At 43.8% G+C, this 24,022-nt stretch overlaps 1 protein-coding gene across 2 annotated transcripts in view; it reads right to left on the bottom strand.

The window, feature by feature from the left end:
• LOC126336587 (disks large 1 tumor suppressor protein) overlaps window positions 1–24,022 on the bottom strand; it is a 4,198,467-nt gene that overhangs the window by 649,801 nt on the left and 3,524,644 nt on the right. The window lies entirely within an intron of this gene.

Raw genomic sequence — 24,022 nt, 5'->3', positions numbered from 1 at the left:
CTTAACATATCTGAGGTCATCAGTCCCCTAGACTTGGAACTAATTAAACCTAACTAACCTAAGGACATCACACACATCCATGCCTGAGGCAGACTTCGAACCTGCGACCATAGCAGCAGCGCGGTTTCGGACTTAAGCGCCTAGAACCGGTCGGCCACAGCGGCCGGCTCACAATTTTACAGCACATACTCCTGGATTCAAAGCGAATGCACAGTCTTGGCCATTCTTGTAACCATTGCAGCTATGGGAATGCATGTTTTCAGAGGTCACGCTAACTCAAGTCGTAACAAACACAGATGAGAAAATCAGACAATATATGAGTAGATGCAACCACAACAGAACCGAGAGAAATTACCTTAAACTGAAACTTAAGTGAATAAACTTATTTTTTTAAAAAAGTGCACTAATCCACATAACTGAACTGCTCTTAATTGCCAATGATATGTTTTAAAGAGTTTTTCAGTAATTAATAGACACATTTCAATATGAAACTGATGCGCAAATGAGATATTAATTTTTAAGCACGCCATGTTATGTTCTGTTTCTGCAAAGCCGTTTTGATGTCGATAAATACTAAATAACAATTGGAATAGCTTGTATTGATTACTCTATATTTGTATCCAAATGCCTGTCTAGAAAATGCAGTTTGAGTTTGTATTATGTAAATACACCACGACACAGTTTATTTCATAAAACATTCACGGCACCGACTTAGGGTTAAGATTAAGAAACGCAACTGGAGGTTTCGGGTTCACATAATGGTTATTAGTTCACAGCAGCTGAGGCCGGCCGGAGTGGCCGAGCGGTTCTATGCGCTACAGTCTGGAACTGCGCGACCGCTACGGTCGCAGGTTCGAATCCTGCCTCGGGCATGGATGTGTGTGGTGTTCTTAGGTTAGTTAGGTTTAAGTAGTTCTAAGTTCTAGGGGACTGATGACCAAAGTAGTTAAGTCCCATAGTGCTCAGAGCCATTTTTGAACCACAGCAGCTGAAAGGAGCGTTCGTGAGACTGATTGTGGATTTAAGAGAAGATGGAAGTAAATTCTTTAATTTCAAATGAATGTATAGTCCTCTGATGATGAATTATCAGTAAAACAACAGCTGTAACATCAAATGTTCACCTCTTGCAGATATTTAGGTAGTGCCTGCACTCTCACTGATGCAGTATCAATACAGAATGTGGCACATAACACCGAGTAAAATAGTGAGAAACGTTTATAAAGTTGTGTGAAAGTCTTGCACGAAGTGTATATCAAAATTCACTGAAGGAAGGTGGCTGGAAAATGCCACAATATCTGAAAAGCATGTTTTGTAATCTGGACAACGAAATCCGGTCAATCCAAAGTGGAAGGTCATATAGACAATCCTGGCAAAGTATAACGACATGAGAAATGCATATAAAGCTGTTAGATAACAACAAACAAAGCAGTGAATTAATTTACTCAACGCGAAAGTCTATCCAGTCTATATCATCATTAAAATGTGTGCAATTATGTATTTTGTGGCTGCAGTATAAAAAAGCACTGATTGCAATGAACTGTCTGAGCTAACAGAATTTATTTTAAACTGTTATTGTTAAATGAGGATTTTCTCATTCCGACGAAAGGGATCTCGCCAGGCAGCAGATCATTTACAGCTTACAGCTATTTCAGGTTTTAAATGGCAACACTCGACCAGAGACGTTACCATTAGAACACAGACACAAAATAGTTTAACAGTGATGTTTACCCACAGTCATCGAGAAAAAGTATTCATACATCGCTGTTCTTGTAGAACAACTTTACTTGTTAGAACACAATCAAGAGATGTTATTTAGTAAGCTAATGGTGTGCGGTTTCCTTCCTAATCTGTATACATAAAAGGATTAACTATATTAGGCTTCTACAAAAAGTAAATAAAAATGCTGTATGAGCTGGCTCCGCGCGGTGGGTAAAAAAGGATTCATACGCTAGTAGAAAGTAAATATATATAAACGATTAACGAACAGTTCGTCGGAAGGAACGACTTCAGTGGCAAGCTGCACCTCGTACATATCAGTTCAGACACGCATTAAATGACGTGCAACACCAAAATGGACTGCAAAGTGAACGATACAGCTGTAGAGGAAAGACAAATAGTTATAGCCCAATACGAGAAGGGAAATTCGTTTTCAGAAATAGCTAATATTATTGAAAGAAGCCGGATAGCTGTGCCGTCCAAAATATCACTAGTTACAGAAAAAAATCGAAGTGAAAGCAGAGGCTAATGCAAAGAGAACGAAACATGTCAATAAGAATGGTCAAAAGAGATCCTAAACTGATACCTTCAGCATTGTCTGCGCTTGTTAATAATCACTGCAGGAAGGAAATCTCACCAAGGGTGTTCGCTATATTCTAAGTAGTGTAGGATATGGAGCTGTGGCGCCTAGAAGAAAACCACACATCAACAGGGAGAATAAGAAATTGAGCATTGGATTTGCTCGGGAGCATATAAACAAGAACAAACGTTTCTGGGACAAGGTAATGTTCAGAGATGAAAATAAATTTAACATATTCGTAAATGATGCCAAAATTTTGGTGTGGAAACGACCAAATATGGGGATGGATCCCAAAAACATTCAACCAACAGTTAAGCATGGTGGTGGTGGTGGAGGGATTATGGCATGGTGATGTATGGCTATATCCGACGTTGGGTAACTTGTTTTTGTTATAGGTAACGTGGATAGATTTCAAATGGTTCAAACAGCTCTATGCACTATGGGACTTAACATCTGAGGTCATCAGTCCCCTGGGCTTAGAACTACTTAAACCTAACCAACCTAAGGACATCACACACATCCATGCGCGAGACAGGATTCCAACCTGCGACCGTAGCAGCAGCGCGGTTTCGGACTGAAGCGCCTAGAAGCGCACGGCCACAGCGGCCGGCGATGGATAGATTTCAGTACTTAAATTATCTAAAGGAAAATCTACAAACAAGTGTAGACAGCTTGGCTTGGTTCACATGGCTCTGAGCGCTATGGGACTTAACATCTATGGTCATTAGTCCCCTAGAACTTAGAACTACTAAAACCTAACTAACCTAAGGACAGCACACAACACCCAGTCATCACGAGGCAGAGAAAATCCCTGACCCCGCCGGGAAACGAACCCGGCAACCCGGGCGTGGGAAGCGAGAACGCTACCGCACGACCACGAGCTGCGGACGTCGACAGCTTGGATTTAGGCACATATTACTACGTCCAACAAGCCAATGAGCCTAAGTATACAGCGGAATCCATTCATCTGTGGTTTTTGTATCACACTCCGCTAGTTCTCAAGTTTCCACCACAGAGCGGAGACATTAATCCAATTAAAAAATCTTTGGAAAACTCTTGACAGAATAGTCAGAAAACAAAGTCAGGCTGCTCTGAAACAAAGTCAACAACAAGAATGGCAAATATTGCCTCAGAGACACCAAAAAAACTAGTTCATTCAATGCCAAAGACGTTAACAAATCAAATGGCTCTGAGCACTAGGGAACTTAAATTCTGAGGTCATCACTCCCCTAGAACTACTTAAAACTAAGGACATCACACACATCCATGCCCGAGGCAGGAGACCGTAGCAGCAGCGCGGTTCCGGACTGTAGCGCCTAGAACGGCTCGGCCACTCCGGCCGGCAAAGATGTTAACAGAATGATACACAGAAGAGGAATGTCTACAAAGTATTGGCTCTGAGCACTATGGGACTCAACTGCTGTGGTCATCAGTCCCCTAGAACGTAGAACTACTTAAACCTAACTGACCTAAGGACATCACACACATCCATGCCCCAAGCAGGATTCGAACCTGCGACCGTAGAAGTCGCACGGTTCCGGACTGCGCGCCTAGAACCGCGAGACCACCGCGGCCGGCTACAAAGTATTAACACTGACATTATATTTACGAACATTATAACTTTCTTTGAATGTATGAATATTATTTTCTCCCACTGTGTGAAGTCCGGTGAAAGAGAATTTTTAACTTCTACACTAATTTAATTAATACTCTTATATATACTGATCAGAGAGAAACCTTATATTGTTTCTTTACCAAACATCTCTCGTTGTGACCTTTAGTCCTAATAAATAAAGTTATTCTACATGAACAACGATGTAGGAACTTTTTTAGGTGACTGCATATCATTTTTATCTCAGCTGTTTTCACAGCAAAACCCTCACAAGGCTTTCCACACACTTCAAACAATGCGAATCACTTCTAAAACCTACCGTAATACCCTTTGCGAAATGTGTTGCATATTTCAGGGTATTTTTTTCACCCCTTCAATGACCAATTCCGCGGGCAAACTGGCTGCATCCGTGGCAGGCTGACGGCTGCTTCTGCTAGTAGTGTTGGGAACACATGTGCGCTGCCCCATTCAATCGCGCACGGTAGGCGTGATCGCTGCGATGCAGCAGTGGTTGGCTAGCACAATTCTCTCTCGCGGCGAGTTCGCCACCGCCGTAGTGCGCGCGGCTCAGTTGTTTCACATGCACTGCTAAAACCGGCGAGAAATTACGCTACGAAATCGCGACAATAAATCGGTCGTGTGAATCGAGCTGGCTGGTGCGCAGCCCAACGTTCAATAATGTGCGCTGAATGGTGTGCTCCGGAATACTTGCACTTCTAACAGCACTATCCCCTGCGTCAGATCAGCTACAGACCGCGCCAGCCCTGCTTTACATAGCACGTAAGCTACGGACCTCGTGACGGTTCGCGGGTTTAGTTACACCGGTTCGCGGGTTTAGTTACACCAGCCAGTCATGCGCGACAGTTCACTGACAACGTTGAAAAGAAGAAAGATTGCTGAGAGCATAACAACCGTCCCACCTAGAGGTATTTTAAATGTATGACCGGGTTTGAAAAATGTTCCAGAATTACTGGTCGGATTAATCTGGTGCAGTTGACACTGAAACGACCTGTGGGTCGAGAAGCCGTCCATTGAGGGCAGCCGACAGCACACCTGTAATACAGCGGGCATCTGAGAATTCCTTTATACGCCGGCCGAAAATTGATGCTACAAATTTCTATTAATAAAAAGTTCAGTTCATTTTTGTACTGTACAGAGGCAAGGTCATTGCGCCACACTTAAATTCCTGCAATACTGACTGACATTGAATCTCATCGAACTACACGTAGAATGGAATGGAGTAACAACTAAAAGTGTCGTCTAGGTAGAGCCAATGAAGTGTTCTGTCAGTTGGGAATGAGTGAAGACTTTTAGGTGGGACCGATTATTTAAAATGAGTGTGCGTGTTGTTTACGCAACAGTTGAGTTGCTTCTTCCTTAGATTTTATATAGCTTCTGGCAGTTTGGTGCTTTCAAGTAATAGTGTCTATTATGGTTTCCCTTAGCATTCTTCTGATTAGTCCGATTCTGATATTTATTTCAGGGCTTGACAGCTACTTCAAGGCAGCGAATATTAGGTGGAATATATTAACATGTGGTATCTTCCAGAGACGAAAATGTCATGTCAGGCTGTAAGTAGGCTGTTTAGGTTTTTATGCTGGTAACGCCACGTAGCGCTCTATATGAAAATCACTGGCTGTGCTGTGTGCAGTCTGTGGCTGGTTGGCATTGTTGGAACATTCGCTAATGTAGTGTTGGGCAGATGGATGTGAACAGCGCGTAGCGTTGGGCAGTTGGAGGTGAGCCGGCAGCAGTGGTGGATATGGGGAGAGAGATGGCGGAGTTTTGAGAGCGGATGATTATATATGACTTTTGAACACTATTAAGGTAAATACATTGTTTGTTCTCAATCAAAATTTTTCATTTGCTAACTATGCCTATCAGTGGTTAGTGCCTTCGGTAGTTGGAATATTTTATTTAGCTGGCAGTATTGGAGCTCGCTCTATTGCAGTAGTTCGCGTAATGAAGATTTTTGTGAGGTAAATGATTCGTGAAAGGTATAGGTTAGTCGGGGCCATTCTTTTGTAGGGATTATTGAAAGTCGGATGGGGATGCGCTAAAAATATTGTGTGTCAGTTTAGAGTTGATCAGAATAGGTAAAGAGAGAAATGTCTGAGTACGTTCAGTTTTGCTCAGTTGTTTGAAAATCAAATAACGTAAGAGGTTTATCAGCACCGTAATTTATAAATTTTTCTAAGGGTACGTTTCATATGTCGACCCTTAGCCGAGGATACCTCAGAGGAATCTTCTGAATTTTTCTTGTAGTTTGTGTAATTAGTGTAGCTATTGTTTATTGCTAACACGTAATTGTAGAGAGAATTTTCTTTGTAGTTATAGTTTTTCATTGTTGTACAGTAAAGGTCTCTGTTTCTGGTGAGTCGTTTGGTGACAATAAAAGCTAATCCCGACGATAGTGAGATCCCTTAGATAGAAGGTGTGCCACAGCCTTCACATTATGTGATGAGGCGTGGTCGTCTTAACACTTTGTCGCATACTTGTGGTTTCAGCGTCCTGCAACCACTTTCCATAGATACTCACGGCAGTAGCCCACGACCAGCTTCAACGTTTCGATATGCCTGTTGGCAAGTGCCGGCCACAGCAACCTGCCCTTTATCAAAGACGCTTACATCAGTGGATTTCCCTATTAGCGGCCCGTATCGTCGATAGAATTGTTCCCCATTCGCCTCTGTACACGTACATATACTTCCTTCGTTACTTCACGTGTCCGCAACGCACCCTCACATCATTCAGTTTCACAATGGGCGCCGTACCAGTCTATTGGCTTGACAAATAAACACTAGTTGACAAAAAAAAAGTTAAGCACTGAGATTATTTGGTCGGACGTCAATGTAACTTTGTACAGGCACACATCATCGGCGTGTATGTAAACAATTAGAACTACAATTCTCTGACATGTCGTTTGGCCACCAGAGTGCATGTAGTGCTGTTTGTGTTTGCTGTTGTTACCGGGCCTGGTAGGTATATATAGACTGTGAACAGTGTCAGATGCTGAGTGATCACTGTGAAGGACATCACACAGATCCAAAAGGCTCTAAGCACTATGGGACTTGACATCTGAGATCACTTCCCCTAAACTTAGACTTACTTAAACCTAACTAACCCTAAGCACATCACACAGATCCATTCCCGAGGCAGGATTCGAACCAGCCACCATAGCAGCGGCGCGGTTCCGGACTGAAGTGCCTAGAACCGCTCGGCCACAAAGGCCGGCGACACGGAGATGCAGTCTACTCGTGTGAGACAGCGTTATCAGCCCCTGACACAGTCTGGCAGGGGCCTGGTTCTGGGTCTCCATTTGGCTGGCTGGCTGGTCGAATCGTGCGTTGTGGGGCATTTGGATGTGACAGTAGCCCGAAGTTGGACGGCTTCGGAACGTGAGCAGGGCATACTCGCGGTCAAGGTTGGTAGTGACTGAACTCTTGAGGGCATACAATGTCGACGCAATGTTTAAGTATAATCTTCCTTTCTTCCTCTATGGGCACAACCGTGCTTCACGGACATTTTACTTCTCATGCTCCAGAATCGTGGTATTATTTTCCAACAGGACACGGCCTGTCCACACATGGCATGCCGCAATCCAGAATATCAAGGAGCAGTTACGTAAGCTGTGGCCAGTCATGTGGGAATGTTCTCCGACCGACAGAATCACGCCACTGTTTACTGTTTGAACCTGCAATGAAAAACGTCACAGCGCGGAGATGCTATTGGCTAACACAAGACATTACAGAGGCTGAAACAGATACGACACCTTGGTAAGACATATGGTACGTGCACAACAAATCCCAAACTACCACGAACACTACTGGCGTATGTACAGGCGGACCACCAGTCTACCAGCTGCAAGAGCACACGATCCAAAGCGGGGGACACTGGAACGGACAGCAGGGACGGACAAGAGCCACCGCGGCGCCCACCACTACGAGGCAACGAAAATCGACGCGGAGGTCACCTTTTCTGTAAAGATCTCCGACAGGAAGGAGGGCTCCCTGCCCGCCAGGTAGGACGAGTTCCGCGACAGCCGCCTGCTCTCGCGCGGGTCGTCGATGATCTGCAGGAACAACACACGCGCCGCTTAATGACAGTCTGGAGTAGATCGCATGCCGCAATGCTCTGGACCTGCAAGCGGAAGCAGCGAAGCGCGCGCAGCGTCTGCGTTAAGAGGGGACGAGAGCGCGTGCCGGGCCAGCCTAAGGTCTCGCAGCAATGCATAACAGGGCGCAGCCGGCGACGCATCGCCAAGTCAGTTCCAGAAGGCATCGGCAGCGCATTAGCGCCAAGAACTAAAGACAGCAGAAAAGTAAAAAACTAGTTATTTCAAAATGGGTCCATCCGATTGTGCCATTACATGAATTATGCCAGAAACTTAGGGTGAATTTTAACCCTTCACTGCGTTGCTTTGCAGATGTGCAAAGCAAAGCTTCAACTCTCTTTTCGACGTTGTTCTTTAAGTTTAACGATTGAAACTGCTTTGCTGATGTGCTATGTTGTATTATGACGGTAGCTGATAGGATTCTGCCACTAGAATGCGCTACTGAGTGTATGACGCGACAATGTGTGTTGCTGTGAGTAGCATTGTAAGTCAGGCTGACAGTGCTCTCTTTCGGCGGTGATTGTTAGTAGTTGAATGGAAGAACACGCGAACGCAAAAAAAATTGTAGTGCTTCTACAACCTTTGGAGAGTATTCTGCTCCGTTCATCTTATATTTCTGCTAATAAATATGTGAGTAGTATACAAATCAATTTCGTTTGCACATGTGCAGTAGTGCGTAATGATACATCTATCCACAATCGAACGATGAGAAAGTAGTGTTACCTTCTTTCTGCTTTTTTCTAGTTTATCGTGATAGTTCGAGTGCTGTAATGGAGTCATTCTCGTATTTCGACAATGGGCGACGTAAAGTGATGACGTATGAAGAATTCATGGCCCTAGAATGCCCTTCTGGCAGTGAAGATGAGTTAGATTTTGACGATTCAGATGAAAACCCAACCGTAAACGTAAATGATCTGAAATCTGCAGATAGTGATAGCGATAGTTTCCCACAGTTTTGTACAAATGAAAAGTGAATAAAAATAATTCTTTTTCTGAATTAAAAACATATTACTTTTTCAACATTTTTCCTGACATCCTTGAACACTCTGAAATACAAAAAAAAAAAAAATAATTAACTTCTAAACACAAAATGTGTGTAATGAAGGGTTAACTTGGCTATATGGCTGAAAATTTTTTAGTTTTGAAAAAAACCATTCGATCTTACCATGGTTTTTCTTTTACATGTACACTACATGATCAAAAGTATACAGACATCTGTAAGTGGACATTAATATGTTGCGCGTCCACTCTTCGCCTTTAAGACGGCTCGAACTCTGCTGGGGACTTCCAATGAGCTGTCTCAATGTCTCTGGAGGAATGACAGCCCGTTCTTCCTCTATAGCCGAAACCAGAGAAGATAGTTATGTTGGACACTGGAGTAGGGCTGTTGGCGAAATATTGATATATCACTAATTTTTCCAAAAATCGATATCAAAATGGCAACATCCAGTACCGAAATTTTTATTTTATATTATACTTTTTCATAATTTCGGTAAATATTTGAAGTTGTTCTTTTGAAACTGCAGCAAAAAAAACATTATTTTACTTTTATTGTGAGAAGTTGTCTTACCACTTTTTGAACTAGTGTGCTATATCTTCACATCGGAATTCTTCAAAAACAGTTGCTGAAAATGAACAAAAATCTAAATGACAAGACTAGTCTTTGCGTCGGAACAGAAACTGCAAGCTTTAGCTTCACCATGAAATTTTGATACCGCAATTTCTAGGCCATTGGCATTGGCAGAAAAGAGAAAAATAGGAAAGTCGACAAGAAGGGTTCCGGACAAATCCGATATGTGGACGAAACCGAACGACGGACCCATCGAACACCTGCAGAGCCCAATAGCCATCTTCGAGACCCCGTATCTATCAACACTGTCCGTCGAGAACTCCACAAAGCGAACAATCATGGACGAGCTGCTATACCGAAACTATTAGTGACGACAATCAACTTAAAGCAGCGTAAAACATCCTGGACGACTGATCAGTGAAAAAACGTCATATGGTCTGACGACTCAACGTTTTCGTTATTTTCAAAATCGGGCAGGGTTACCTCTGGAGAAAGCCAAAAGAAGCCTACAATCCTGATTGCTTGATTCCAACGGTTAAACATGGAAGTGGAAGTGTGATGGTATGGGCAGCCACATCATGGTATTCTGCAGGCCCCATCATTACTCTCAGATGCCGTGTTTTAGCTAACGATTATGTGAACTTTTTAGGTGATCAGGTGCACCCCATGATTCATATGTTCGTTCCCCAACAATGATGCCATATTTCAGGACGATAATGCACCCAATCGCACAGCCAGGACAGTACAATCATAGTATGAGGAGCACGCAAATGAAGTGCAGCGTCTTCCCTGGCCAGACTTGAACATTATCGAATCCTTGTAGGCGGTATACGAGCTCAGACGCCGGAGCAATTTCTGCCTCCCTCATCACTAAGGAGTCAGAAGAGGTTCTGGTCTTAGAGTGGCATAACATTCCACTGCAGACTATACAATCATTGTATCCCAGTATTCCGAGTAGAATCAAATGTTTCAAATGGCTCTGAGCACTATAGGACTTAACATCTGAGGTCATCAGTCCCCTAGAACTATTAAACTTAACTAACCTAAGGACATCTCACACATCCATGCCCGAGGCACGATTGGAACCTGCGACCGTAGCGGTCGCGCGGTTCCAGACTGAAGCGCCTAGAACCGCTCGGCCACACCGACCGACCGAGAAGAATCTTAGCTGCATTACGAGAAAATGGTGGTCCAACCACTTACGAATAAATCATTCTCAAGTGGTACAGATGTTCACGTTATTTAGCCTGTCCTCTGTATATTCTTATTCAAGTTCGCATTTTTTAAAAAGATTCCATGGCTTCCTACATGATTTAACAGTAGTATCCTCTGGAGTGTTCAACGTTACGTACAAACAAGAGCGCTCCCCATTCCTAACAGCTCCTTTCAAGCGTGCTCCAGACCAGCAACATCAGAAACGTGGGAAACACGTCCCTTGTGAGCACGGCATTATTTTGCCTTTACGGTAGCTACAGAATAACCTTGGTCTTCTTCCTGGAAAGGGCCAGCTCCCCCTCCGGTTTACAGCTAGATCATACGTCTCGAACGGTCCTTCAGGACCTCATATTACTCGGTGAGTTGGCAGGGAGCAGCTTCACCGCAGCATATTCCTGCGTGAAATAACGTCACTGTAAGGCATCGCGACGGTCTAGTTTTGATGCCGACACTAAAGACGACGAGCCGCATGCAGTTTTGTGTGTGGAAGCGTTCACGCGGTGACGCTATCGACGCCCCTGCGGCTGTCGCCACGACGTGGGACTCACTACAGCGGCTTTATACCCGGGCCGTTCTACTTGCCAGCACGTGGGCGCCTTCCTTATCTGCTGCCGGCAGCGGCGCCTCGCTAGGAGATACAGGACGCTAGTTCCGCGGAAACCTCGCAGTCATTTATGCGAACGAGTTCTGGGACGCCTGCACTTGCCGCTCTATCGGCGTATAGCGTTTCTGAGAAACGTTTCACGGTCGACCTCTTCGGCAACTGCTTGCCACTATCCCGATACTGGCAACCATGACGTCGAGCGCATTCCTCATAAACATGGCCATGTCAAGCGAGCTTCCCACGATCAGTGAAGGCCGGCCGGAGTGGCCGTGCGGTTCTGGGCGTACAGTCTGGAACCGAGCGACCGCGCTACGGTCGCAGGTTCGAAACCTGCCTCGGGCATGGATGTGTGTGATGTTCTTGGGTTAGTTAGGTTTAAATGGTTCTAAGTTATAGGCGACTGATGACCTCAGAAGTTAAGTCGCATAGTTCTCAGAGCCATTTGAACCATCAATGACTGAATTGTTAATGAGCAACGTAGTGGACTATTCGTACAGACAGAAGAAAACCAGAGGTTCTTTGTTTGTTTTTATTTGAATTTTTAATGAGCAAAGTAGCGGACTATTCGTACAGACAGAAGAAAACCAGAAGTTTTTTGTCTGTTTTTATTTGTTTGTTGTCGCTTTCATTGTACTACTCGATGAAGGGGAACATAGAAACCGCCATCGCTGGTACTAAATTGGGTAAGAGATACAATATTGCTCTTCCTCCCCCCCCTCCCCCCCCCCCCCCAACCCCTACGTTGTCCATAGATGATGGGCGATATATGTACATAACACGCGCGAAAAGACTTGGCGGTGTGTTTAGAACATTCCATGTTACTCCCACACCAAGCTTTGCCTTACACAGTGTGTTACAGATATTTTTTTCTGTAAATTACAAAACAGTAAGCGAAAGAAATATTTGTTTACGTAGATAAACGTAAGAAACGTTCCTCTTTCAGCGGCGTTAAGAATATAGTTTATACAGTTATTTTCCAGGAAGTTAGAGCAACGAGTTATAATTTTTTAAAATAAAATATTTCTTACGGTCGTGTATCTCAATCGATAAAACCATGTGTCTGACTGTTAAAACCCCTTTTTTCTCAGGAAATGGTAGACATAGCATATTGAAATTTATGTCACATACTTAAGGCTAGGAACCCTTGGCGGTGTAAGAACTTGGGAAGCTTCCAAGCCAATGCAATCATAAGATACGGTCATTTTATGTCACACATTTTGATACTCGCAAACTCACTCATCGAAATCTATGAGGAAGGTAATTCCTGTTGCCTACAACCATGACATTTGCCAATCTACATCTGCATCTACATCCATACTCCGCAAGCAACCTGAAGGTGTGTGGCGGAGGGTACTTTGAGTACCTCTACCGTTTCTCCCTTCTATTCCAGTCTCGTATGGTTCGTGTAAAGAAAGATTGTCGGTATGCCTTTGTGTGAGCTCTAATCTCTCTGATTTTATCCTCATGGTGTCTTCGCGAGATATACGTCGGAGGGAGCAACATACTGCTTGACTCCTCGGTGAAGGTATGTTCTCGAAACTTCAACAAAAGCCCGTACCGAGCTACTGAGCGTCTCTCTTGCAGAGTCTTCCACTGGAGTTTATCTATCATCTCCGTAGCGATTTCGTGATTAATAAATGATCGTGTAAAGAAGCACGCTACTCTCCGTTGGATCTTCTCTATCTCTTCTATCAACCCTCTCTGGTACGGATCCAACATCTGCGAGCATTATTCAAGCAGTGGACGAACAAGCGTAATGTAACCTACTTTCTTTGTTTTCGGACAGCATTTCCTTAGGATTCTTCCAATGAATCTCAGTCATGGTTTCAATGTATGCCTAAAGGGAAATAGCCTAAAATTGTGAATTTGTAATTATATCAAACAAAACAAATTTTTTTGTCATTTGTTATCTGATTGACTGTCAGTCCGTCTCTTCGGACCCCTTTTTCTCTGAAACAGGTAGACGTATCAAGTTGAAATTTATGTCACATACTAAAGTCTGTGGATCCCTGAGTGGTGTAAAAACCTTAAGCTTCTACGTCAATGCAATCAAAAGGTACGACCATCTCAGTCACATATTTTGATACTCGCTAACTAACTCATTAAAACCCAGGGTACTTCCCGTTGACCTAGAATTATGAAATTTGGCAAGCAGCATGGTCTCACAAACAAGTAAAGGAAAAAAAATCAGGAAATTGTTAACCTGTAATTGTATCAACGTAAAAATATTTGTTTTGTCATTTGTTATCCAACTTCAAACTTCATTCTAGAAAATCATGGAATTCTCGGGACCAATGTCTCGCCAGTATAAATGTCGATAACAGGCAAAAAATCGTCGAAATTCTCAATTTCCGGAATGGATGAGTGCCTGTATACATAATCAAGTTTGTTCGGAACTCTCAGTACGTGAGACCTACTCGCACCTAGCCAATGTTTTTCTATATTGTAACTGATGTATTTAAACCCACTGTGTACAAATTAGCTTAAATAAAATTCACATGAATTTTAGTTGGGGAGCTAAAAATGTTGGACGTTTTGGGGACAGATGCAACATGCGGTGCATAAAGTTGTGTGTGTGTGTGTGTGTGTGTGTGTGTGTGTGTGTGTGTGTGTGCGTGCGTGCGTGCGTGCGTGCGTGCGCTTTCCTGCAGCTTTGTCAAGTTATTTCTTAGATGTATGCGGTACTGATAGATCATATTGTAATAACGTTGACCACATCTCATTCGACTTTGTTTATATTATTGATTTCGTTCGACCCCTTTCATTTCGGAAATACACTCGTGAAGATACAGCACTCCTACTACACCTGCTTGAAATTTTTCTTGTAACGTGATTAGCCCTTGGTCAATAGTCCTTACTACGAAATGTGTTTACACGGTAGTTCAAAAATGGTTCAAATGGCTCTGAGCACTATGCGACTTTAATTCTGATGTCATCAGTCACGTAGAACTTAGAACTAATTAAACCTAACTAATCCTAAGGACATCACACACATCCGTGCCCGAGGCTACCGGTAGTAGACAGTTAGAACGACACAACTGACTGCAGATCACTCAGTGCTCGCAATTATGTCTACCTGGAGAGCTGTGATTCAGAAAGACACAAAACCATTTACTGATTGTGTTGACGGAGTGCAAATTCGACAACTGTGCTCATGTCCGCAACTGAATGTCTTTCACGCTCCCTCATGAGCAAGTGTTCACATTTCAGAAAATATGCGTTTGCACACCCACCTTCATTGGAATTGTTTCTGTCGTTTCGATGAGCACTACCACTACTCAAAATGTTCGATACGTCTTGTAGTTTAACACCCTGTGTATATTTTCGTTCTGCAGGCGAGCGCCTACGTAGCTCACACACGTGACTCTTTTTGCAGGCAGGGCAGGACGTGGGCTCTGCCGCCCGACTCGTGCACCCAGAACCGGAGTGGCCCAAGCAGGTTTTTGCGGCTCCGGTCGGAAGCTTTTAATCATACGGCGGTCGTGCTCGCTGCGCTATTAGCGCCGCGTAAATCACACCGCGAACGTGCACAAGGAGCAATTAATCACTTCTGCATACTTACCGACCATAAATACGCCAGCCCTCGGCCCGGTACCGAGAGATATTCGTTTCAAACCTTGGCAAGTGCAAGAACACGCGGAAGAAAGCCTCTTCTCTTTTTTTCCGGAGCATTAATTTCGTACGGTGTCGTGCATGCCGCTGACGTGGATTACACCGCAAAACCAACAAAATACATGCACGCCTTCTTTCGTGACATGCCAAGCTTGTATTCTGTAGTAACGGGGTCAAAACACCTGACAGCTTCAGCCAAGACGGTATGATCAAGTGTTTGATGGAATTCAAATACGTGGGGCCTGTACTAAAACGAGGACCTTCCAGCCAAGTAGAAATATAACAGAGACTGCATGCTGGCAATAGCCTTCATTCTATCCGCAAGAAGGAAAGTGACTCAGCAATAAATGAACGCCGGCCGGAGTGGCCGAGCGGTTCTAGACGCTACAGTCTGGAACCGCGCGACCGCTACGGTCGCTGGTTCGAATCCTGCCTCGGGCATGGATGTGTGAGATTTCCTTAGGTTAGTTAGGTTTAAGTAGTTCTAAGTTCTAGGGGACTGACGACCTCAGATGTTAAGTTCCATAGTGCTCAGAGCCATTTGAGCCATTTTAAAAGATAGTTGTATTTTCCATCCAGAAAATGGAGAACAGTGACTTTCCTGTGCTGAAAAACACTACTTTTTTGCATGGGTAAAGGATCATCAAAACGGAAGAGAAGTTGAGAAAGGATTATGGGGACTTGCTACACAACATGGTATCGTGGCCAGTTGAGGTTACAACAGCGGTGAATAAAGCTTGCCATATTTTGCAGGAAGACTCCGAGTGTAGATCCGCAAGGCAACCGAGGACGTAAACGCCTCAACTGAACAGGTATATAATATTTTGCACGAAAATTTGGGCGCAGGAAAGGTGTCAGCAAGATGGGTGCCGCAAAAGCTCACAGTTGACAATAAGCGCAATCGTGCCATCATTTCATGGATATGTCTACACATGTTGAGTCGCAATCCCTATGCGTTTTTCCGGCGTTTTTTCATAGTTGATAGAACGTGGATCCATTACTTTCGATCTGAGACAATTATGACTGTCTTTTGGGATGTTTATTAACAACCTACCAAAGCCTTAATGGACCACTTTCACAAGCAACTGTTAAAGAAACGACCACATTTGGTGAAGCTGTCCCTTTCACCAGGAGATTATGCAAACCAAGACGTCAGTCGTTACAATGGCAAAAATTGTGGAAGTGCGCTAAGAACTGCTACATCACCCACCTTGTGCTCCACATTTGGCTCCTAGCGACTTCTTCCTCTTTACAAACCTGAACAACTGGCTCGGCAGGAAGAAATTCACGCACATTGAAGACATGATGGCAGAAACAAACTCGTATTTTCCAGAGCTGGAAGGGTTAATAAGACTGGAGGAATGTAGCGCAAGATGGTGTGAGCTAAAAAAATGAGACTATGACGAGAAATGACTATTTTCTTTTTTTTTTTTTTTTTTTTTTTTAAGGAGATTCACAGACTTATCAATCTTCCCTCGTAGCGTATCTTATTGCTGTATACAATTAATGGACTGCGAAATTTACGCAACAGTGGCAGTCTGATCGAATGTTTGACGGTTTATTTATTTTAAATATAATTTCATGTTTCTAGGTATTTTATTAAATGTTGTGGGCTGTCCTACAGTTACGCAGTTGGATCCAGGAACTGAAACAAAACCCTAAAATTTACTTAAGCGCGCGCGGCCCAAATTACCCAGTTCTTACAGCTTACCAATGTCCATTTTTTCACAATTCTTTCTGCGCCCAACACTATGCCTTAGTGCTAGATCTCACGTGACACTACCGCTCACGCATCTGTGGCTGACCGACATACACACGAGTAACGCTGAAAGCTCCCGTCAGCATCACTACAGCGAACGTCAGCAGTCAGCATTCCCCTCGACCGGCGTCAGCAATGGTTTACGTATCACAACACAGCTGGCTACGGCCTCCTATAGCGTTGCTTTCAATGCCTGAAACAGGTTGGTGGCGGGTGGAAGGGAGATGAAAGGGGGGGGGGTACGAAGTTTAATGCCGGCAACCATATGGTCGAGATCTCAGCAACTTCATGATCACTCAAAGTCTATCCTGCCTGCAAAGGATTTACTTCTAAATTGTATTTTATAATGGATCGGATCAGACTATCTTTAGTGAGTCGCTGAGTATACTGTGTCACAAAAACTATCTTTAATGCAAGTTGTGGCAAGTAATGAAGGACGTCCAAACATTCGTCGAGAGCGAGAAATACGAGGGTGAGTCAAATGAAAACCTTAAATTTTTTATGAATTATTTATTGTGTAGAAGTGGTACAAAGCTGTATCAGTTTTCAATACAATCTTCCCCACGCTCAATGCAAGTCCTCCAGCGCTTACTAAGTGCATAAATTCCTTTAGAAAAAAATTCTTTTCGTAGCCCGCGCAACAAATCATGCACCGCGTGGCTACCTCTTTATCAGAACGGAACTTCTTTCCTCCCGTTGCGTCTTTGAGTGTCCATACGTATGGAAATCACTCGGGGCAAGGTCTGGTGAGTATGGTGGATGAGGAAGACACTTGAAATGCAGGTCTGTGATGCAACTGTTGAACGGGCAGTGTGAGGCCTTGCATTGTCATGTTGCAAAAGGACACCTGCTGACAGCAATCCACGTCGCTTTGATTTGATTGCAGGCCGCAGATGATTTTTTAGATCTGTGTATGATGCACTGGTGACAGTGGTCCCTCTAGGCATGTAATACTCCAAAATGAGGCCTTTTTCGTCCCGAAAAGAGAGTCAGCATAACCTTCCCTGCTGATGGTTCTGTTCAAAACTTCTTTGGTTTTGGTGATGGGGGATGGCGCCATTCCTTGCTCGCTCTCTTCGTTTCCAATTGGTGGAAGTGAACCCAGGTTTCGTTCCCAGTAACGATTCTTGCAAGGAAGCCATCACCTTCTCGTTCAAAGCGCCGAAGAAGTTCTTCACAACTATCAACACGTCGTTCTCTCATTTCAGGAGTCAGCTGCCGTGGCACCCATCTTGCAGACACTTTGTGAAGCTGGAGCACATCATGCACAATGTGGTGAGCTGAGCCATTACTAATCTGTCAACATGCTGCAATGTCATTCATTGTCACTCGGCGGTTTTCCTTCACTATCGCCTCAACTGCTGCAATGTTCTGTGGAGTCACAACTCGTTGTGCCTGACCTGGACGAGGAGCGTCTTCCACTGAAGTCACACCATTTGCGAATTTCCTATTCCATTCGTAGACTTGCTGCTGTGACAAACATGCATCACCGTACTGAACCTTCATTCGTCGACGAATATCAATAGGTTTCACACCTTCACTACGCAAAAAGCGAATAACAGAACGCTGTTCTTCCCTGGTGCAAGTCGCAAGTGGGGCGGCCACCTTTATACTGGTACTGTGACGGTATGTGTGCATCTGCACTATGCTGCCACTTACACGCCATTCTGCATGTTGTTTGTAACACGCTTACCAACTTACAGGATAACGGAGAGAAATTTCGATTTGTTATTACAAACTTAAGGTTTTCATTTGACTCACCCTTGTATATCGGGAAACACCTAACATAAGCTATAGTGGACATTGTGGCTTTTCTAACATACATGGCTAACTTACGACGTTTACACCTGTCGAACTATGACAAAGAGGGCACGAACCAAACGTCAAACTGGCATAAAGTGAACTACGCGAGGCGTGCAAACGTTTAGCATTCGAGCGTAGCCGCACGAAGCAGAAGTGACGCATCTATAGGATGACGCAGGAGATATTTATTTAATGGTCTTTCTGCTCCAGCGACATATTTGTGGTCGTACATGCAATCGTTTCTGGAGAGTCCGCTAGGGCTCAGATCATACCACTTAATTAAGGTGGGCGACAAGGGACGGCTGCTACTCAACGCAGTGCCAAGTTAATACTAGTGCTTTTATACGCAGAAACAAAGAGTGTGGTTATTACATAGAGATGTTTCTGTCGACATTTTAACAGAACATGGGCTCCCGCAAAAAACGCAATATACAGATTGCATCGGCAATTTAAAATAATGGGATGTTAAAACCAAAGCGGTCACGTGCATCTCAAATCTGACCCCCTGAAAAGGTGTAAACTGCGAGAATGGCAGTGCAACGGACCCCCGGTAATTAAACTAGGAGAGCTGCATCAGAACTTTCAATAGTGCATTGCTCTATTCAGTGCAGCCTTCATTCAGACGTTGATTTGCTGCCGCACAAAGTGACAGTTCTCTCTACTATCCTCCGTCAACATAAAGAAGACAGGCGTAATTTTGCTGTTTCAGTAATGAAATGGGAAAGCGAACATTTATGCGTAACGTCTGGTTCTCTGAAGAGCCGTACATCCACGTTAACGGCGTTGTCAATAAACAAAACGTAAAGTTTTGGGCTTGGACCTTCCTTTTTCGACGAAACGGTCAATTCTGAACGGTACATGGGCATGTTTCAAAACCAGTTCCCTAGCCGGCCGAGTGGACGAGCGGTTCTAGGCGCTTCAGTCTGGAATCGTGCGACCGCTACGGTGTTCGAATCTTGCCTCTGGCATGGATGTGTGTGATGTCCTTAGGTTAGTTAGGTTTAAGCAGTTTCTAAGTCTAGGGGACTGATGACCTCAGGTGTTAAGTTGCATAGTGCTTCGAGCCATTTGACCGGGAGACGCGCATCATGCGGGAAGAAAATATCTTTATTAATAATTTTGTGACAACATGCTGCATGAAAACAAGGTATGAGCCGCTACACAGCATCACATCACGGGCGGTTAAATCCCCAGGAGACATAGCTGATGCAAAAGAGACGCGAAACGGTGGATATCGAACAAGAAACAAGGCAAACCATGACCATCCATAGTTTTCTGAAGAATGAAGACAAAAAACTGACTATACAGTCATTCGTAGATTTGTATCAATTTTAGACTGCGCCAGAGTCTTTCAAATATGTTAAACAATTTGAAGTCAGATTTGAATTGCAGGGCACCATATGTGATTTTTGTGCTGGTAAATGAATATTTTCGTTTTTTTCCGTAGACACCTATTTGTGCTGATTCACCCGAGGTAGATCAGATTTGTGACATTGGTACCTTAATATGCACCCCACTTCAGTGTGTTAGTTGTTTTTTCTCTGCGTCTAACACTCTCTCTGCAAACGTATTACACAATTTATTACCTGATGTCTTCTCTAAAATCGTAACTGCACTCGAAATGGACTATACCTGTCATAACCCGCTGCAAAGGGGAAAATAAAAATTAACAGCTTACTTGTGTCACAAGTATTTGGAGGTACAAATCAACCTAAAGACGTACTACTCGTAATAGCTGTAATTATTAGCTTGCAAATGACGTAAATACTTATCTGGAATGTAATCTAATTAAATCAGATGATGCTGAGGGAATTAGATTAGGAAATGAAACACTTGAAGTAGTAGATGATGGTGGTCGAAGTAGAGAGGATATAAAATATAGACTGGCTTTGACAAGAATAGCGTTCCTGAAGAAGAGAAATTTGCTAACATCGATTGTAATTTAAGTGCCAAGACATCTTTTCTAAAATTATTAGTATTAAGTGTAGCCATGTATAAATTTGAAACATGGACGATAAATAGTTTAGGCAAGAAGAGAATAGATGCTTTCGAAATGTGGTACTACAGAAGAATGCTGAAGATTAGATGAGTAGATCACATAACTAATAAGGAGGTACTGAATCGAATTGGGGAGAATAGGAATTTGTGGCACAACCTGACTAGAAGAAGGGATCGGTTGGTAGGGCATGTTCTGAGGCATCAAGGGATCACCAATTTAGTGCTGGAGGGCAGCGCGGAGCGTAAAAATCGTAGAAGACCAAGAGATGGCTACACTAAGCTGATTCAGAAGGATGTACGGTGCAGTAGTTACTTGGAAATGAAGAACCCTGAACAGGATAGAGCAGCATGGAGAGCCGCATCAAACCAGTGTCTGAAGTGAAGACCTCAACAACAATTGATCCAATGTTATTCGGTACACTATCCTCAATCATCAACAGAGATATTCGCATTTATAATCCTCACATCTTGTACGATAAAGGAACCGCCACAGAGTAGCAGCACTGTATATTAAGTCCATCACAAGTAAGTTATCTACAAATGTAATCACATTTTCTTCCTACTATACTGAATGTGCACCGTAAATAAAATTTCGTTATTCTCTATTCTTCCTGGTCCAGCAATTTTAACGGCCAGCAGTGTATTTTCCGTAGTACAGTGTGAGAATGTTTTTCTTTGAAAGATACAATCAGTGAGGGGAATCGAATGCTGTCACCATGGTCTGCCAACAACACGACTCGCGCCGTACACCGACGTGACGTAAACGGCGCAGCCCAAATTAAAAAGCGAGGCCGGAAACCGGGCACACAACCACAACAAACGCCAGGCGGCTGGACAGAGCGCACCTTTTGGCGGTGGCGGCGGTTATCAGACGGCTGATAAAAACACACCACCGCACGCACCGCGACACTAAATACGCGCTTTAGTGGCGCGCGACGGCTGCGTAATGCCGCAATTCACGATCCACCCGCCCCTCCCCACGAATCCGTGTAGCTGGTAATACTCCACCACTGCGGCCAGCAAATTTCGATCGATCACGCTGGCCTTGCACCCAGTTTGTCGCACACTAAGCGGACGCAAGTGGAGAGGAGGTCGTGGCGAAATACCAAATTACAGTGGCAACGTTTAGCTCGGGAAATCTGGCTCCTCAGCTTTTTTTTGTTAAAGTCATAACCACTCTTTCGGTTTGATGCTGTCCATCTTCTCTGTCTCGTCCTAATCTTGTCATATCTACTTAACTACTGCAAACACCGTCCTGTACAACAGTAGTAGTCAATCTGCGCCCTACCGTCCACTAGTGGGGTTTCAACCCTCATGGTTGGTGGTAGGGGTTTTAAAAAAACATTTTCATTAGGTTTTCAAAAAAATTTGATGATGCGAAGTATTTGGTAAGTAATCATTATTATTATTGATTGGCGACTCCATGGCGTGTTGTGTGCAATACGACCAAATAGTGAATAGAATTGGAAGGAAGAAGTTTATGGTTCAAATGGCTCTGAGCACTATGTGACTCAACAGCTGTGGTCATAAGTCCCCTAGAACTTAGAACTACTTAAACCTAACTAACCTAAGGATATCACACACATCCATGCCCGAGGCAGGATTCGAACCTGCGACCGTAGCAGTCACGCGGTTCCGGACTGAGCGCCTTAACCGCGAGACCACCGCGGCCGGCCGAAGAAGTTTATGTGATCGCTCTAAGCTTGTGGTTATAGCTTGATACCAGTGCCTACCAATTTTAATTGTACCGGGTGATCAAAAAATCAGTATAAATTTGAAAACTAAATAAAACACGGAATAATGTAGATAGAGAGGTACAAATTGATACACATGCTTGGAATGACGTGGGGTTTTATAAGAACCAAAAAAATGCAAAAGTTCAAAAAATGTCTAACAGATGGCGCTTCATCTGATCAGAATAGCAATAATTAGCATAACAAAGTAAGACAACGCAAAGATGATGTCCTTTATATTAAAAAAAATGGCTCTGAGCACTATGGGACTTAACTTCTGAGGTCATCAGTCCCCTAGAACTTAGAACTACTTACGATGTTATTTACAGGAAATGCTCAATATGTCCACCATCATTCCTCAACAATAGCTGTACTCGAGGAATAATATTGTGAACAACACTGTAAAGCAGGAGTTACGGTGAGGCATTGGTGTCTTTCAGCATCCCTAGAGATGTCGGTCGATCACGACACACTTGCGACTTCAGGTAACCCCAAAGCCAATAATAGCACGGACTGAGGTCTGGGAACCTGGGAGGCCAAGCATGATGAAAGTGGCGGCTGAGGACTCGATCATCACCAAACGACGCGCGCAAGGGATCTTTCATGCGTCTAGCAATACTAATTTTATTTTTTTGGTTCTAATAAAACCCCATGTCATTCCAAGCATGCGTGTCAATTTTTACCTCTCTATCTACATTATTCCGTGGTTTATTAAGTTTTCAAATTTATACTCACTTTTTGATCACCCGGTATTTTACAGAATTGAGGGAGGTCACCAAGTGACCGAAAATCGATTTTGCTGACAATAAAACAGCAAAATACGGCCAATGCCGATTTTCCCTCCAATTATTATTATTGTTTTCTATTACTCGTATTACATGTTTAGCGTGGTGTTAAATTGTTCCATAAATTTTGTAAAGTGACTTCCCTGCTTCATACTAGGTGACTACTATTGAACTGTATGAAAGAAAACGTAAATAAGTTACAGACTACGGCGTGCACACACTTTTATCAACATGTAAACGTCAGCTACAGATATTCTGATTTAGGTTATGACGTGTTCGATATGCCTGCCGTCATTGGTGATGAAGTGGCGCAGACGAATAGCGTAATTCTGAATGTCCCGCTGAAGTGTCGACGCTGTCGACGACCACCTGAATGGCTGTTTTCAGCTCAGGAATGGTTTTAGGCTTATTGCTGTCCACCTTGTCTTTAATATAGCGCCACAAGAAGGAGTCGCATGTGTTCAGATTCAGAGAACATGGCGGCCAATCGAGGCCTATGCCAGTGCCCTCTGGGTACTCCAGAGCCAGAATGCGGTTCCCAGAGCGCTCCTCCAAGACAAACACCCTCCTGCGCCGATGGGGTCGACCTCCATCTTTCACGAACCACATATTTTTGAAATCAGGGTCACTTTTGATAATGGGGATGGAATCAGCTTCCAAAACCTTCACGTACCTTTTAGTAGTCACCGTGTCAGCAAGGAATATCGCACAGATTATTTCGTGACTGGAAATTGCACAGCACACAATCACCCGTTGAGGGTGACGGGTTTTCTCGATCGCGAAATGCAGATTATCGGTCCCCCAAATGCGAGAATTTTGCTTCTTGACGAACCCCTCCAAATGAATATGGGTTTCACCGCTACACCAAAAACGCATAAGCATACTAATTCCCATCATGCCCCGCAGCCAATTGTGTTGTTTGAA

This window comes from Schistocerca gregaria, chromosome 2 (assembly GCF_023897955.1).
Source record: "Schistocerca gregaria isolate iqSchGreg1 chromosome 2, iqSchGreg1.2, whole genome shotgun sequence".
Lineage (NCBI taxonomy): Eukaryota > Metazoa > Arthropoda > Insecta > Orthoptera > Acrididae > Schistocerca > Schistocerca gregaria.
Note: the sequence above shows the minus strand (reverse complement) of the source record. Positions and strands in the feature narration are given on the sequence as shown.